This window comes from Borostomias antarcticus (assembly GCF_949987555.1).
Source record: "Borostomias antarcticus genome assembly, chromosome: 8".
Classification (NCBI taxonomy): Eukaryota; Metazoa; Chordata; class Actinopteri; order Stomiiformes; family Stomiidae; genus Borostomias; species Borostomias antarcticus.
This window is the reverse complement of record NC_140241.1, coordinates 4828336-4834335: the sequence shown is the minus strand read 5'-3', so window position 1 is coordinate 4834335 and position 6000 is coordinate 4828336. Positions and strand designations below refer to the sequence as shown.

Sequence of the window (6000 nt, the reverse complement as noted above, 5' to 3'; positions counted from 1 at the left end):
CACAACTGTACTCTCACCTATGGCTGAATGTTAATACCAGCTATTTATAACTTTGCATTTTCTCACCCCCAGCGTTTGAAGATGATGCGATTGCTGTTCCTGTGCTTGATCCTGAGAGCTGCCGTAGGTATGTCATCATCCCCCACCCCATCATCCCCCCCCCCATCATCCCCACCATCATCCCACCACCACTCGGGGGATCAGCATCTTATCACCACCTATCGCTCCACATGCTCCCCAAGAGGAATCTATACACGGACTGAACTCTTGAGTCGTGTTTGCTCTAGCCTAACCCTGTACCAGCCTTCTTAATCTGATGGAAGGTTGCCAACACCTTCTGTGTTAGTGGGTCAAATTTGAACCATTTAACTCAGCCCAAAACACCCCAAAAAACGATGATTATCATCCAGTATTGTTTTGTTTACCGCATAATATTATGCATTATGCATTATTGCATTATTATGCAATATGCTTATTATGCATTCATAACCATACAATGATGCATGCCATACTTTAATTTAACTTCCTAATGTGTTAGAAAGTTGCCCACACCTTTTGTGTTAGTGGGTCAAATTTGCCTCATAACTAACTTATTATGCATTCAGGACCTTACAATTGTATGCATGCAATTATGAACGTATTCTCTGCCTGAGTCATATTTTGACCCATAACACTACAAATTCACTAAAGGTGGCAGTTGGTTTTGTTGTGTTTATACAGTATAGCTGTTTTTCAGGATATTATGAAGCCTTGTTCCAATAAAAAAAACAAAAAACTAGTTGGTATAATTTGAAACAGGTGACAGGTGATGCTAACATTATCAAAGGGCTAGAGATGTTGTGAAGCCCCCCGGGATTATTTATTATAACTATAGCATGTACAGTACATGACACACCCACGCCTCCAACATCTCACTGTAACTGTACGCGTACATTACACCTGACAAAGAAATCTTGGTCTTGAAATCAAGTGGTCAACCCAGACTCTTGGCAGATAACTAACAATACTATTGTATTGTTTACTTTGTGATTATATCGTGCGCTCGTGTCTCGAGCTGTATTTCGACATTCAGTAGTGAGAGCTGTGGTGTTAAAGGTGCTACATGCTGTTGTTACAATAACACACTAGATACTGTAAGTAGGTGATAATAACGGGGTATTATCGTTGCAAATAACATTCGACTCACGTCTGACATGCCAAACTACTTTCCCTGTGAAGACTCCATGCTCTTGTGCAGAGCTGTAGTGATTTATAAGGTGGTTGTGGGCGTTAATGTAGTCACCTGCTCTCTGTTCTCACGCAGCGTCTTCAGAGGAGAGTGAGGGATCTGCCAATGGTGGTATGTATGTTTCTATCAGTAAAACACTCATGCTTCTCTTCCATGCAGCTCAACGTGTGGTTGGGTGTGAGCTGGGCTGTTCGCAAGTTTGTGATGATTCTTTAACCCTCGTTAGATTCGTGGCAAATGCCATGCCTTCAGTTACAAGTGGTTTATTTCTCTCTCTCTCTCTCTCTCTCTCTCTCTCTCTCTCTCTCTCTCTCTCTCTCTCTCTCTCTCTCCCCCAGATGATGATGATGATGATGAGGATCTCGGAAAGGACAGTAAGTTGACTACTCTCAAGTGCAGTGCCCGGAGTTTGGCCCCTGCAATGACAGTCAGCAGGGTCAAGAGTTGGGCCCCTGCATTGACAGTCAGCAGGGTCAGGAGTTGGGCCCCTGCAATGACAGTCAGCAGGGTCAGGAGTTGGGCCCCTGCAATGACAGTCAGCAGGGTCAGGAGTTGTCCGACGGGCAGACAGAGAGACTAAGGGAGTATTCACACCTCGCTCCATGTTCCAAAACCTGTAGCATTCCCCGTCTAGATCGGTTTGTTTGGGCATATGTGAACACAGCGATCGGACTCAGTTCCGGACCGAGACCTAGTGAGGGTTAGGGGTTTGCTTGGTGCTAACTCAAATTGAATGTGTTGTTCATGTACAGTGCAGAACACTGGTATATCAACCAGAAAGTAGCAACAGAAGCTACTGTACACACACATTGATGGTGCTCCATTTTCCATTAATCGGGGGGATTTCATGTCCGGGCGAAGAAATCCAAACTAATTAGCAAAATTCAGACCAATCACAAAATAGTTTGCAAGCGCGTGGCATATTCAGACCTGTAGTTTATTTGCTTTGTACCGATCGCCATGTGAACCCAAATCAAACCGAGCTATTATTATATTACCATTATTCCATGAACTGGAACGAAGCGAACTACAGGCCTGAATACGGCCTAAAAGTGTGACGGAGCAGGAAGTGACTTCCTCATTGGGCGGCACATTTCTGGGACGCAGCCCGGGCAGGAGAGACGAAGAAAGCGTCCTCTGCTACCTTCCCTTCCTGGTCGTTAATCAATTAGCTCCCCCGAGCCGCCCGTGCGGACCGAGAGGCGGAGCACTGTGAACACGTCCGCCGAGCGGCTAATCGACATTGGCATTCTCATCTCTGCCGGCGCCTCTCTCCCCCCGTCACTCCTCATCTTCTCTGAGATGGGCCACTGATAGAATTACTGAGCCGTTTAGGGACAGAACAGACTGCCGAGGAACCTCGCCTAGCCTAGCCTAGCCTAGCCTAGCCTAGCTGGCAGCCAGCCCTGCACTCCCATCTCCCCCTAGAGGACCCGCCCACCCCCAAACCGCCCCCCCCCCCCCCCCTCCTCCGCCTCCCTCGCAACGTGGGAGGGAAGCTTGAACGAATAACGATCCACTCAGGGGGTCAATCAACCCCATCTGAATGATCACCTGTTGAACGGAGTGCTTGAAATGCAATGATGTTCAGTGCGAAGTCAGTCATCCAGTGTGTGATTAGACCGTTTGGTTGTTTGTGCCTGTGCTGGATGGCGTCTTTGTTGGGGAATTGGGGTCAAAAGAATGCAAATTAAAAATCACTTTACCTCTCTCCGCTTGTTGCAGTCAAGCCAGGCGTAAGGATTGTATTGGATACAGAGCCTAGCGCGGAGAAGGGACCTGGCACGGTGGAGAAGGACAAGTCTACAGCAGAAGACGGAGGTCAACGTAAGTTTATAATCAGAAGTAACGCGACTTTGTTCCTTTCTCCAGGTGCATCCAGGCGGCTAATGGGATCATCTTTGAGCCATCTCACACTGACGCGATGTTATCAGGATAAAACAAATTCCGGCGATTGTTTGCCGCCACGCCTCCGCTGCGTTCGCTCCGGCTGAACCGTCCTAACTACCGCTGTGTGTGTGTGTGTGTCGCTCCGTTTTCAGACGAATTCATCACCATCGTGGTCGTGGCGGCGCTGGGCGGGGTGGTGCTGTCGATCGTGGCGATCGGGGGTAAGACATGACAGATCTAGGTCGAAGGTCGAAGACCTAGGACAAAGGTCCTATGGAACACCTGTTATTAATGAACAATTGTTTATACGGTACCAGAAACATGTAGTAACAGGTCTGAATTTGACAAACGCCATCAAGAATGAGGAACAAACTAGCACTCTGTTCCCTTACCGCCACATACACCTAAACTCAGCAAGGGACAGTTCATGGCGCCTTATAGGATTAAGGTGTAGTAAATTTTGAAAGGTTCATAGTGGGCGGGGCCTACTGCTGTTTAGCCCTTGATCCAGGCCGCTTGACCTGAATTACAACAGACCCCATGCACCTTCAAAGCCCTGTTAATGCCTAAGCAAATGTAAACTCTCCTGGGGGAAACCTTGACCTTCTCTCTGCGCTTGCGAAACTCTTGACCTTTCGCACGTTGTGTTGCAGCCGTGGTGCTGGTGAGACGACGCATGCACAGCCGTCAGCAAGGGTAAGACCACGCATCCTTTTGTTCTTCCTCACAGCTAGCCTCATTGTCTCGTCTAGGCAGTGTGCGTTTACGCAGCTCACGAGTGTAACCGAGCACCCGAAATCCTCTATTGATATCTGCCCCGATGAAGGTATCAGGTATGGGATTCTGTCTGTTTTTGCAAGGCCAGTCATTTGTTTTCGAGGGGGGGGGGGGGGGGGAGGGGGGGGTGACGCAGGATTCCTCCCCGTGTCGACCTCTCCCGGTTCTGCCCCCCCCCTCAAGGGCGCTAGGCCCGGGTCGTCCCCCCCATGCGCCCGCACCTGTAGCCGTGTCACATACCAATCTCTCCCAGAGATATGCACGCTCCTCTTCATATCAGATGACTCGGTGAATGAGCGAGTCAGCGACAGAACCAGTCGGGTGGGTAACAGTCAATTTGCTCCACTTCACGCCAACGCCAGCGTCAAACTACCCCGACGAAAACGCTCTCCCGGCGAAACCCAACCAGGGGCAGCCTCCCAGTCAGGCCCGTCTGGACTTGCGTGTTGATTACTGTCACTGCCTGAGGCCTACCCCCCCCCCCCCCCCCCACACACACACACACACACACACATCAGCTCACGCGTCACCCACTCCATCATACCCATCAAGATTGGCCCGGAGAGGTGGGGTAGAACCAGAGAGAGCTGGGCTGCCCCCCCCACCTCCCCCCTACACTGGGCAAGAACCAGCCTGTCCCAGCCCGCGGCCCCCCACCGAGGAGGACGCACGGTCCACGGAGAGCGATAGGCAGCGAAGCGCCGCGGGCCTCGCCGCCGTGAGCCAGCGCTCCTCCGCGTGACGACACCTCGCAATCTGGCGACGGGATCAGAACAGCCTGAACCAGTTGAGCAGAGAGAGAGAGGCCCACTGTTTCTCTCTCCCCCCCCCCCCCCCCCCCTCTTTCCACACCTTTTGAGAGCTCAGCACCGGGTGCTTTATCTCTCTCTCTCTCTTTCTCTCTCTCTCTCTCTCTCTCTCTCTCTCTCTCTCTCTCCCTCTCTCTCCTTCCACACCTTTTGAGAGCTCAGCACCAGGTGCTTTTCCTCTACCTCTCTACATATGTCTCTCTCTCTCTCTCTCTTTCTCTCTCCCTCTCCCTCTCTCTCTCTCTCTCTCTCTCTCTCCTTCCTCAGCACCGGGTGCTTTACCTCTCTCTCTCTCTTTCTCTCTCTCTCTCTCTCTCCTTCCACACCTTTTGAGAGCTCAGCACTGGGTGCTTTACCTCCACCTCTCTACATATGTCTCTCTCTCTCTCTCTCTCTTGTGAGGTGAGGGAGTTCAGCCAGACAGACAGACAGACAGACACTCAGGCTGTTCTGAAGGGTTAAATTCCTCTGCAGGATTACCGGCTGGCTCCTGGGGCTGCAGTCAGCCCTGGCTCTGTTTGGTGCTGACTGATCGTTCTGCTCAAAAGCTTCTTAAGCGCACAGCAACCTCTGGCTTGTTGGACCAACAGTGTCCCGCCAGGGTTACAAGTCCCACCTGGACACCAGGTCAGCGTTGACCTACCAGGGTTACAAGTCCCACCTGGACACCAGGTCAGCGTTGACCTACCAGGGTTACAAGTCCCACCTGGAGACCAGATCAGCTGTGACCTACCAGGGTTACAAGTCCCACCTGGACACCAGGTCAGCGTTGACCTACCAGGGTTACAAGTCCCACCTGGAGACCAGATCAGCTGTGACCTACCAGGGTTACAAGTCCCACCTGGGGACCAGATGTGTGTGTGGAGGTGACGCCGTCACCATGTAGCTGTCTGTCTGTCTCTCCTGCTCTGTTTAGTTTGTGAGGATGTCTCACAAAAGAGCATCAAAAGTCTCCTTTTCTTTCTGTGTAGGTGTATCTAAAAGGTGGATATCCAGTGTTTTTAAATGAAATCAGATTGGCGGATGGAAAAATATCTTTTTTTTGAAAGGTAATGTAGATAGAATGTGAAATATCTGAAGGCTAATTGATGACTCGGATCTTCCTCTCTCTGCTGTCTCTCCCCACGGTCTCTCCTCCATCTCCCTCTCTCTGCTGTCTCTCCCCACGGTCTCTCCTCCATCTCCCTCTCTCTGCTGTCTCTCCCCACGGTCTCTCCTCCATCTCCCTCTCTCTCTCCCCAGGATTTACTCTGTGCCAGTAGAACAGGGTCAGAAACGGGCCGTCTAGCCTGAGAC

General features: G+C 50.8%; 1 long non-coding RNA gene across 1 annotated transcript; it reads left to right on the top strand.

Moving 5' to 3' along the window:
* Positions 1-1326: 1326 nt before the first annotated feature.
* Positions 1327-3055, top strand: LOC311311857. The gene is made up of 3 exons (XR_014630551.1): positions 1327-1339; positions 1567-1602; positions 2954-3055. It is a non-coding gene; the product is annotated as an uncharacterized lncRNA (long non-coding RNA).
* The last annotated feature ends 2945 nt before the right edge of the window (positions 3056-6000 follow it).